The following is a 12,675-nucleotide window of genomic DNA, read 5'->3' on the forward strand; positions in this document are numbered from 1 at the left end:
TAGGGTTATTAATTAAAGTACAAAAAAGAGAAGGAAAAAAAACACAAATAAAAGTAGTTTAAAAATTAAAATTAAAGTAAAAAATTAAGAAAATTTGTAAAAGTAATTAAAAGTTAAAAAATTAAAATACAGAATGAAAAACTCAGATGTAAAAATAAAAATTACATTTTTAAATTTTTTTAAAAATATTTACCTACCTGTTAATATTTATTTACCTTTTAATATTATATAATATTTACCTACCTAGTTATATTTACCAACCTATTAAAATTTACCCACCTATTAATATTTACCTACCTACGTCATTATATTTACCTACCTATTAATATTTGCCTCCCTATTAATATATACCTACCTTTTAATATTTACCCCTGAATTCAACAATGTTTTTTTTTTTATTGTAAAATATTTTATTACTTAATTCTCTCCTCCGTCCTGTAATAGGTTGGCGTGCAAAACTAACAGCTTTGTTTACGTTGTCAGGAGACGTTAAAATTAATATTGTCGGACTTATTCTGCATATTACAAAACTCGCTTTACTCGGAATTAGCTAACTTTAATTAAATGTTTTAATCTTGACATAGAACAGCGCTGATTTAAGACGATTGTGAACTTTATGATTACTAATTATAAACTTATTACTGAAACAAAGAGGAAATTGATTATTTAATGGATTCGAGGAATTCCATATAATTATTCATATCATTGCATGATTATTATTCAGGCACTATGTAGATTTATTGTGACTGGTCCCCGTAAATAAATTCTTTCCTTCCAAGCCTATTTCCAAATACATAAATATATACTTGGTAATAAGTATATATTTATGTTTATGTATTTATATAATGTCCTTGTTTTTTATAAACTGATTCAGATCATTTGATTTTAACCAAGCAATAAATAAGTTTAGTTCATTATTTTTGGAAAATTTGTGAGAATATAGCGGTTACGTCAGCGAATTAAATTTTATGTCTCATAATTACGAATAGAGGAAGAACATCAAAATGGATAAATGAAACACTAAAACTTGCTAAGCGGATCAAAATAATAATTTTGGAACAGAGGAAGGCTGTGAAAGACACGACATGATTAAAATAAATACGTGCATGAAAACTGATATGACAGAAGTTAAAATTATCAGAGTGCATGCATAATAAATGTGGAAGAAAATAAGTCTAGAAAGTTGTGCATTTTACCGGAAACCAAATGGTTTCATCATTAAACTGCTATCTGCACCGGTTGGTGCATAGGGCACTGCTTTATTATACCAGATGTAGCGCATTTCGAACACATATTTTCGTAATAATTTTTTTTGTAAATTTATTTATTTATTAGAATAGATACATGTTAATAAAAGAAAACTAAAATAAAACCCTCTAAACCGTGAACCCGGCATGTCAAATAATTTTTTTCTTTACAGAGATAGATGTAAAAATAGTTTTTTTAAATTAAAAAACAGCGTAAACCTTAGGGTATTAACCTAATAGAGTCACCCATACGCAAAAAAACACTCTATGATTATTGACCATGACGTTAAATACAGATTACCGCAAATTGTTTAAATTCTTTAAAAGTCGTTTACAATTTGCTTTTTAATTATTTTTCTTATATCCATATTTTTTTCTTTTTTATTATGCAAAGTTCAACTTTTTATTTTGGATTGCAGCATGTTTTTTTTTATTTCTACATGTCTACAAAAAAAGTGTTATTTATTTTAAAAATTATTACTTTCTATGTTTGTACTTTACGTGTATAATTTTTGTAAATGCCCCTTGGGCGTATTGTAAAATTAAATTTAAAAAAATAAAAGAAATTCAACGGACCATAGATACTTGGGTTGAGAATTGCAAACGCTAACCAAAACCGTCCGTAACACGTATGTAGTTAAACTAAAAACCAAACTTTTTTTTTCTATTTTGAACACTTATGTTCTATGCAATAGAGCTAGATGGCTTCTCTAGATAATTATTTCTCTCAGATGTAAACATCATCAAAATCTAAACGATATACATTCAAACCATGCGCGTCCGTCCATATATTGGATGGACCCAATGCTTCCCTAAAAATTTAACCTCTAAACAATCATTTTCTATTTTTTTAAATTTAATAAAATCAGTTTGGTATAAGATAATTTAGCCTTTGAATAACTACAATAAATATTTGTATATTGGTTTGTTGTTTTAATCGTAGCGATCTGAAATGGATTCGATGTTCATTCATTGATAACTTCTAAAAAATTGCGACAATTCCACACACAACCTTTCAACTGCATGGACTGGTATAAGGTGTAGAATACACTGCTCTCTGTGTAATTCTAAAATATAGAACTGTATACGTGTTTAAGTTTCTATAAGGCGGTCTTTCAGTACAGAATTTCACAAATCCGCGCATGCGCAAATATAGATATTTAGCATCTGTGGAACTGATTTTAACAAACACATCCAGATTTATTTTCCATGCATCGTGACGGTTTTATAATAAATTAGGCACTTAAATCAGTTGACACGATGGCATTATAATATTAAACCCTGAAATATTTTTTTATGCTGAAATTATGGCATAAAATTGCTTTTTAGTTTATTTCAAAGCACTTAATTTGAATTTTTGTGTTAGTAGTAGGCACAAATTTGTATGTATGTATATATATATATATATATATATATATATATATATATTCAAGGCTACGGAAAAGTTTTCTTACAGTTTTTTCTGAAAGTTTTTGGTAAAAATTTGCGCATTTAATTGTACGGCACAGTTTCTCTAAAATGCAAAAAAACATTTTTTTGGATATGAATTAATTACTTTAAATGACGAAAAAAGTTCTTCAAAATCAACCAATGGTAGTGTTGTGATAGATTTTCGGTTTACGAAAAAGCCACATTAACAAAAATCAAAATCAGGACAAATCACCGAAGAGAACTAGTGACATCGCGCACGGAGTAATAAAAAAATAACAAAACTCTGACTTTATTTTATTTTTTTGTAACGTATTATCACCGTTTTGATTTTTCATAGTTTTGCAATTTTGAAACTATATCACCCGTGACGTCACGAGTTCAAGTCTGTGAGTTTTCCTGACATTTAATACATAAATAGAATACCGTACCCCTCAAAACACGCTTAACTGGAAATCTATCACAACACATAATTGATAGGCGGCCTCCGTGGTGTAGTGGTCAAGACGCTTGACTCACGCACGGAAGGTTCCGGGTTCGATTCCCGGTGAGAACACAAAAATTGAAATGTGATTTTTCTCAAGCCTGGTTGTTCTGTAATGTAATTCACCACTGTAATTGGGCCTCCTGACCTGTTGTGGTGCAAAAAAAAATGAAATGAAAATGAAAAATGAAATCTGAACACATTTTCACCAGAACTTGCGAAGCGACGTTTCAAAGTAGTTAATTTTTGTTAAACTTTTTCTAAAGAATTTTCAAGAAACTTCGCTGTACAAATAAATGCTTTAATTTTTAGCGTGTGTTTAAAAACACTTTTTATATCCAATATCCGGTAGCACTGAACCTCCACGTTGTGTGAGAACTAAATGAAATTGTTTGATGTTTGTTACTTTTCTAAAATATAACTTTTTATGTGTCGGTTAACCTATGACAGGCTTAATTTATTACCAAGCAACATTGTTTCCAATACAGGGATGAGCTGTAATTTGTCAATATAAAGCAAAGTTTCTCTGTAAAATTAATCGGTAATAAATGATGGAACGGCACGCTATCGCCATCCTCACTAAAAGGAAAACTTGGATTAAAACAAAACGTTCTCCAAAACTTACGAAAATACACAAATCTTTAGACAGCACGCATAAAAACCAGACATACCTATTTTTATAATAAAGCCGTATATGAAAAAACGACAAGGCAATATCTTGCCTCATACTCTGACGTAAATATTGATTTATTATGTTTATTTATATTTATTGTAGTGCACCTATGATTCAAAATGGAATGTAGATGTCTGTAATGAGTGTTACAAAATTAGTTCAGGGGAAAGCTATTAATATTTAAGAATACACATAGGCTTAAACGGGAAAAACAAACAGCTAAACTAAACTAATATTAAAAATTTAAATATTTTTATTTCGGTCTAATTCAATATTCAATCACATACGGAATAATTGGATGGGGAGGGGTCTTAGACGCACACAGTCGCTCAGTAGAAATTGCACAGAAAAGTATAATTAAGATCATGTACAAAACACATTATTATTGTACATGAAGAGTGGACAACTTAGTCATCATATTTATTTTATTGTCAGTAATATAAACACAGAAATAAGGGATTGTTTGGCAATAATTTGAATCGAATTAGTAACAGATCCGATAGTGTTCAGCCAGTTCCTGGATGTGCACAGATGACTCATTCCATGTGGGTCCAAGATCTTTCGATCTCCTGCCTAAGGCATTGCAAAACATTAAATTTTGATTAAAAGTAGGTTTGAAGTCATGGATGAGCATGTAAAACACAGATGGACATATTTTTTGAAAAATTGTTGTACTTCAAATAAATCTGTTTTTTTTTTTTAGTTATAGAAGCATACTCTTATCTTGTTTCTTCTTTTCTTACTTTATATTTTTTGAGACATGAGTATGAGTTTGTCTATTCTGCTTATTCTTAATTTTCTTGTTTTTTGTTGCTTTTCTTTTTTCTGTAAAAATTTTTGGGTATTTTTTTCTTTTGGTTTTGAACTGCAAAAACTTAGGTATGTATCGTTTTGTATAATAATTTTCCTTATAGGCTTGTTGTCATATTATATTTATATACTATAACTACAAAATAATAAAAAAATGGCCTATTTAATAATTAAGATTGTAGAAAATTGTACTGTACTTTGGAAAAATAAACTAATAATATAAAAAAATGTGAAAGTTTCCAGAGTTTCTTCGGGATTGAAAAAATAAGTGGGCATATTTTTTTCTAAAAACCTTTCTTGAGACTCCAGTACCTTCAACATTAAAACAATTTTCTTTGACAAAACTACTAATTATTCCATACTTTGTGTAAACTTGAAATATAAAGAAAAACAAAAACCAAACACCTTTTCCGTATTTTATTTTTTTATATTTTGTCTTAAAAAAATATGCGATTCCTTACTACCACGTTTTTTTTTTCTTTTACACTTAGTTGACAAGTGTGCATATACTAAATATGTATTTTTGGCCAGTGTAAAGTACAGCACCTTCTACGAAAATCATCGTCATCATTTCCCTATCCGCACCTAGTGGTGCATAAGGTACTGCATCAATACCTATTCCAATAGCAGCGAATTATTTTTGTTACACGAAAAGTGATCAGTCTTACAGTTCAGGCGCCAGTCCAGGAACAGCTTGTTTGTCCTAAATAAATCAATATGCAAACCAACATGCAAAACCCACTATACACTTTCACCATAGTTGTTGCACAAAAATATTAAACCAACACGACATGCATTTTAATAAGCACATGCACTGATTAGGACAAACATGCCTATTATAAATAACATAACATTGCATGTTGGTTTAATCCGTGTCCTAACGAAGAGACGGGTACGCCTCGAAACCGGTAGACGTAGAAAAGTCGATAAGTGGTTATATACAAATATTTAATAAATATGTGTCGATCGACCCTAATTTTACCGGACTGAGTGAATTTGCGCGATATGTGTGAATAGGCCCGTACATGACAGACTCAATCAATCATTAAGACTATTAATATTGTTGATTGTAATAGATCACTGTTATGTTCATGTGTCATGTATCTATGATCATGTTTATAAAAGGCGTTTGTTGCGTGCTCACTGATAAAAAAAAAATGTTTTATTCAATTTACCAAGACCAGATAAAGTCTGCATAGTCCAGTAATCAGGGATAACTCAAGAAGATTTGAAGCACTGACAGATTGAAGAAAAAAAAAGGTAACCCTCCCCGAAGGGGAAGATTCCCGTTGCGATTGCCAAGCATAAAAAAAAGCATTTAAAGACTTTTTTATGTGCGATTGAAACTTTTCTTCAGTTAGGAGTAGACGAACGCCACCAATAACAGAGTAACACCTTTTTTTATGTGAAAATTTGCGGATCGTCGTTGTACCTCCTGGAACAATGAAATTTGCAATATAGGACCACGTTTAAAACCAACTTCCACTATCCAAAAAATCAACTCTACACTACGAGGGGACTTATCTCCACTCGATTTAATTTTTACAAATGTTTACCCTAAAAGAGCCACCGTGTTGAAAACATTCGTCCAAGGTTCTGGTTCTATTTTCAAATCACAGTATTTCTCATCCGCCTGGATACAGAAATACACACAGTAAAAACAGCACACTTATTTATTCAGGGAAATTTTGATAAAACAGGACTTACATCGTCCGCGCAACACATCCACGAGATCACATTTGTACTCAAAATCAAATAATTATGTAAATAGTGATTAAATTACTTTACAAATGTAAATGTGCAATAAATTGATGGTTTATATTATTAGTTTTCAAAGTGATATAGTCAAACAATAAGGTTAATATTTGGGTTTCTTTTTCGTCCATTTAAGCAAGCTAAAAACGGCCAGTTTCTGCGAGCTGCTACTTCTTCTAAGTGGCCATTAAGAAGCGATATGATATCTTCCAGAAAATTAAGAGTTAGAATCTCTTCAGCCGTCATTTTAGCTTCGTATATCAATGTAGAAACTCTTCGGTCATCAGCCTGAAAATAATAAATTTTTTAATACATTGAGTTTCTCTACTGGCGTTTCTTGTGAAATGACATGATTTGAATAAAAAAAATATGTTACACTTTGTTTCAAATTCACGATAATTTTTTACCATCTTTATTGTTACTGATACATTCCATTTGGTTATTGTACAAAAATATATATTTGTAACTTTTTACAAACAGATTTACGTATTTTTCTTTTTTGCATTTTTGCAAGACAAAATTGCATTTTTTTTCTTTACTTGATAAAACCTGCGTTAAGGCATTTAATGACAAAATTTGTTTCATGATAGATACAATATTTAAAAAAAACAAAAAAAAATGAGTATCTATGAAATACTGTCGAGCAAAAAAATAAATTGATTTGAACGTAAGTACATATAAGAAGAATAAACAATATTTAAAAATGTATGATTTTGAATTCCCGCGAAAACCGTTCATTGCATTGTCCACGCCTTTAGTATGTCACTTTTCGGTGAAATTTTGAACTTTGTTTGTGACTATTTAAATTTAAATAGAACATCGTCAGGAATCTTGACGTCACAATTATCTTAGCTAAACTTGTCTCGTTTTTGGACGTATTTTTTAACAATTTTATTTTAAAAACTGTGTACGAAAACATGTCTTAACAATATCTATATTGATTTGCATATACAATGATTTATAAAATTCAATTTCATATGTTTTTATCGAAATTCATAGTATGTGATATATTATTTATTTATCCTATTGTTAATTTACCTTATTAAAGGAAGTGATGATGACTTTTTTGATAACTTTGTTTTTATTTTTTGCTTCTATTTTTTAGATTCCCTCGATGAATATGGCCAAGACATTGATTTTGAACTCCATATCCTTGCAATTAAAGTAAATGGAAACGCGATATTCTGTACGAAGGCATTTTGTGGTTAATAAATCCAAGTAATGTTGGTAGGTTTGTTGTTTTTCTTCAGCGAACATAATAATTGACATTGATATTAAAATTTAAACATCATTATAATTATGAGGTAAAACATTACAAAATGCTCAACATGTAATAAAAAAAGTAAATTACATTGAGCTACAACAGTAATAATGGAAAAAAATGCACATTGATTTACTTTATGATTTTACCATTCGTATTTTTTATAAATTTTGATAGTTATTTCATTAACCACAATTCTGAATATTTATTGGTTTAAATGTGTAAGTAATTTCAAATCATTATCATTAATAACTATTGCTACTAAAAAAATATTTTAGTTATGTAAGTATCTACTTATGATTTATCAAAATAAAAAGGCATCAACAAATTCTTACTTCCAAATCATCTTGGATTTCGATGAGTTCGCTTCGTAAATCTTTCACTTCGTCAAGCATATTATCTATTTTGTCTTCTAACTGTTGAACTGAAGAAACAAATGTAATGTTATCATATTCAGAGTCGTCTTCTATAGCTAACGCCAGTTTCGCAAGCTTTTCGCGATGAGCAGATCTTTCGATCATATTTCTTTGAATAAAATTTCTAATTATTGATTTTTTAGACTCGCGAGGTTTGTCAGTATGTCTATGCTCTTCGCATTTTCTTTCGAAAAGAGAAGAAGAAGGACGATGGAAATAAGAAAACTCGAATTCAGTCATAGTTCTTGGTGTGTAACTTCCTATGTGAAAGCTATCAGCTTGACTCATTTCTTCGGAGAGATTCATGTGGTGTGTTTCATTCTCCCAGTGACTATGAAGGGATACCTGTTTTTTCAAAATTTTTATCTGTTTGTTGTCTTCAACATCGATGCTGTGCGATTTGCACATGTTAATTCTAGAGGTTTTTAAGCATGGTGAAAGCGATGGAGTTGTACAACATACATCCAAAAGTAGTGAATCTTCCGACAGGATTGACATTGCTGAAGGTGAAGGAGAAAAAACGCTGCTTAAAAATTCAATTCTATCATCCATTCGAGATTTCGATGTGTTCATAATAATCTCTTTTGCGCGTCGACTGATTCCAGGAGGTTTGATAATGGCTTTAAGTTCGTCACTTCCAATCTGCTCTTTTTCAATGAGAGCCAAGATTCTATCTCGTGTGAGTAATGTATCGTGGAACACGTCAAATTTGGGTACCATTTTACCTTTTTTGGGGGTTGTGTGGATGTCCCCTGAGGGTGAATACATTCGCAGTTCGGATGGAGCAGGTGCGAGTATTCGATAGTTTTTGTATTTGACGTTTCCTTCTGGAGTCAACATTCTTTCGTAATAGCTTTCGATCTTTGCAATTTCAATATTTTCGACAGTTTCGTCTTCGTTGATTATAATAACGGGCGTTTTTGAATTAAATTTACGCATTTCTATCTTCGAGGGCAATTCTTCATCCGCTATTCCGTAGTTTGAAGCACATATACCGCTATCTGTTTCAAAATTAGTCATATTTTCACTGCAAGTTTTTTGTTTACTTAAAGTGTTCATGGTAACCGGATGACACCACTCGAAACACTCATCGACACTGTCTTCCATTCTTTTTAGTACTTGAACTCGAATTAAAGGCTTAATTTTAACGCTTCCGTGAGTTTCCAATAAAGTAGGATATCTTAAAAATACGTCGGCGGCTAACGTCTTTGTCAAGTTCAAAACTGTATTAAGGGATAACGTGTGAAGTACATTTGGAAGGCTTATCCAATCAATATAAACAATTATCCGTTGTTTTAAAAATACCCTCTCACTGCAAACACGGCACAAATTAAACGCTTTTGGATGAAAACGAGCCAATTCATACCATTTACAAGATTAAATACCAACTTAAACACCAGCTTCTAAATAAAATAAATATTAGATATTTATGAAATCACTTCTAAAAGCTGACCGTCAGTTGACTTGCGATGACAATGCTCAGTGTATAAATGAAAATGTAATAACAGTGCTGTTGCAATAAATACGTTGCATTCCATTTGCAATCCGCATCATTTCTAAGTCTTCTTCATTCATTTTCCTCGACTGATATTAAATTGAAAGCGGTTTATTATACCTTGAAAAAATACGTAAACAGAAGTTTCAAATATATATTTTTTAATTGAAATTTTAATTTTGATATTAAAACATCACATTAATTGTTCATTGAATGGAATCTTGCTTCAAACAAAAAAATATTAATTCATCGTAGAAATTAAATAATGCATTTTTAATAAAATAAGTATGTCGCGGCAAAAACATTGTTTTGTACGTTTTATAGGTCAAACATTTTGAATTATCGAACTGAAGATTGTTTTCATTTAATAATTTAAATGATGATCAAGCTTACAGCTGAATATCATTTTCTTCTAGAATTTAGATAACCGAAAATACACCAAAGTTTAAATAAAACATTTTTTTACAATTTGAATACACTTAAGTGAGTATGTACAGTTTTTATTAGATATGAAATTATTTCCCCAGGCTCAGTAGGGTCTGAAAAAAGGGAGAGAAAAGTGACTTGTGAACTTCCGATAAATAAAAACTAGCCATCTTATCTCAAGTTGATCTACGAATACCAAGCTACAGGTGAATTTTTGAATTGATCTAAAAGTATGGAAAATCAGCAGGATATACACTAAAAGGGATTAGAAATAAAAACCTCTTTTTTCAAACAATTTTTTTTATGTTCCTGTTTGTGTTAATGACATTTTCAAAATTGCTTTTTAATTTGCATAAATTAGAATACAGAAGGAAGCCCGTTTATGTAAAATGCGTTTTTATGATTTACAGACATTTTTAAATCATCTTTTAGTCCTACATAATTGTTTTTAAAAATAGGGAATACGTTGTGGTTCAGTGGGTTTCGAACCTCAGACCTCTTGGTTCGAAATTCATGACACTTCTCAAACCACAATAAATCTATTCTGTTTACATACATCCTTATTATTCAGGAGAAAAAAAAAAGGATATTGCCTATGGATATCTAAAAACCCATTATATGTGCATATAATCGAAAAAAAATGAGAACTTTTTAGAAATTAACGCTTGAAAAAAGATTGTGACCTGTAATTGACTGGTTAAAGTGATATCTTTACACACTATGTGACCTTCTCTATTTTGCTTTTATATAATAAAAGATATTTCTTCAATTTAACTCATTGCTAACAGATAAATTTTATTTGTCGTAATCTAGTTCGTAGAAACAGATGCGGCTCAAATTAAATTATCGCGCCCAGAACTCTGTAGATACCGGTGCCATTTTTATAATATCGTATTAATTGACCTTAATAGACATTAATTCAAAAAGATATTACATGCAATACAGCTAGGTTTATGATTTAATCGTCTTACGCAATTTTTACAGGTAACGATCGGTGTATATTAATTAAGTTAGTGTGAATATGTAAATTGAATCTATAATTTATTTTTACAACTTTCCAAATTTATCACAAAAAAAGTATCTTAAACCTTATCAATTACAATAATTTTCTTGGTAATTGTTTTTGATAACATTAGTATTAATAACGTCAATTTTCGGAATTCTGATAACAAGAGATAAAGTTGATTTGACAGGTGTTGAAAATACATTTGAATTAAAAAAGTTTCGATATTATTTTACAAATAGCGACTATGAAGTGAATAACGTCCATGCAATTACGAGTAACACAGAAGACAGTATTGGCGATAGTAATAAAAGTAATCTGCCATACTCTTAGGTAAATAACATTAAGAATAGGGTGGCAAAAATTATTTCATAAAAATAACTTTTTGAATATTAATATTTCATAAAGACTCTTATTTACCCAGTAATAAACAAATCATAGAAAGGAGAAGCACAGACTGAGACATGGTACTGATATCAGGTTAATAAGCTGCATGTAACGATACGACGATGCGACGCAAATCCTTAGTTAATAAGGCCACACAAATACAAGAATGTCGACAATGTCAACCAAACTCTGCACGATTACTTATTGCGCATCTGAAAGGCCTTAAAAATGAAGGAAAAAATAATAAAAAAAGAAAGGTAAAATCATTACACATTGTGGGGACACAAAGGAAGGCAAAAAATAGGTGCCTACCAGGAGCGTGCGGTGGGGTTTTGATTAGGGATGCAGTCACTTGGTACTAGGTACATAACATACACAAATAAAATTGTATTGCTACCACTAACACAGAAATTTCAATGAATTTATTTAAAACAAACGAAAAAGCAGTTTTATGTCATAATTTAACCAAAATTATATTATATTATATTTCATAGTTTAATATTAAATTTAAATTATATTTCATAGTTTAATATTAAAATACTATCTTGTTAACCGATTTAAGAGCTAAATTTGTTATGGAATTGTCATAGTGTATGGAAATTAAATCTGGATTGGTTCGTTTGAAATGGTTCCAGAGATACTAAATTAGCGCATGCGGGGACTTGTGAAATTCATTATTGGAAGACCTCATTAAAGGAGCTTAAACACTTATGCGGTTCCATATTCCAGAATCAGATTGACATTTTACACTAGTCCATGCACAAATGCGCAGTAAGAAGGTCGTGGGGGGGGGGGGGCGTGGTCGCAATATTTAGTGAATGAATCAAAGTTATTTTCGAATGAACATCAAACCCATCTAAGATCGCTAAAATTGACAACAACAAACAAATTAAAAAATATTTGATGAAGTTGTTTAAAAGATTAGTTCACTCACAGCTGATTTTATTAAATAAATAAAAAATAGATACTCCTTAAAGGCTAAATTAAAAGGGTAAAGTACTGGTTCCATCCGATCTATAGACGGACCGCGCATAGTACCTACAAAAATAGGTTTATTTATTTATTCAAAATAACACTCGTTCAAATATAAGTGAACTTATTAAGGCTTCATAGGCTGTGCCCGTGTCAAGCCATATAATTAACAATAAAAAATGCGTGGTAAAATTAATTTAATTCCAATATTATGACATGTGATAATATAATAACAATCCAGAAAAAATGGTAAATAAAAGTGATAAATAATAAAATTCCAAAGAATACAATTTAAAAAAGATAATTACACATAAATAT

The sequence above is a fragment of the Micrasema longulum genome, unplaced genomic scaffold, assembly GCF_059751315.1.
Source record: "Micrasema longulum isolate JH-2025_06_02 unplaced genomic scaffold, ASM5975131v1 h1tg000256l, whole genome shotgun sequence".
Classification (NCBI taxonomy): domain Eukaryota; kingdom Metazoa; phylum Arthropoda; class Insecta; order Trichoptera; family Brachycentridae; genus Micrasema; species Micrasema longulum.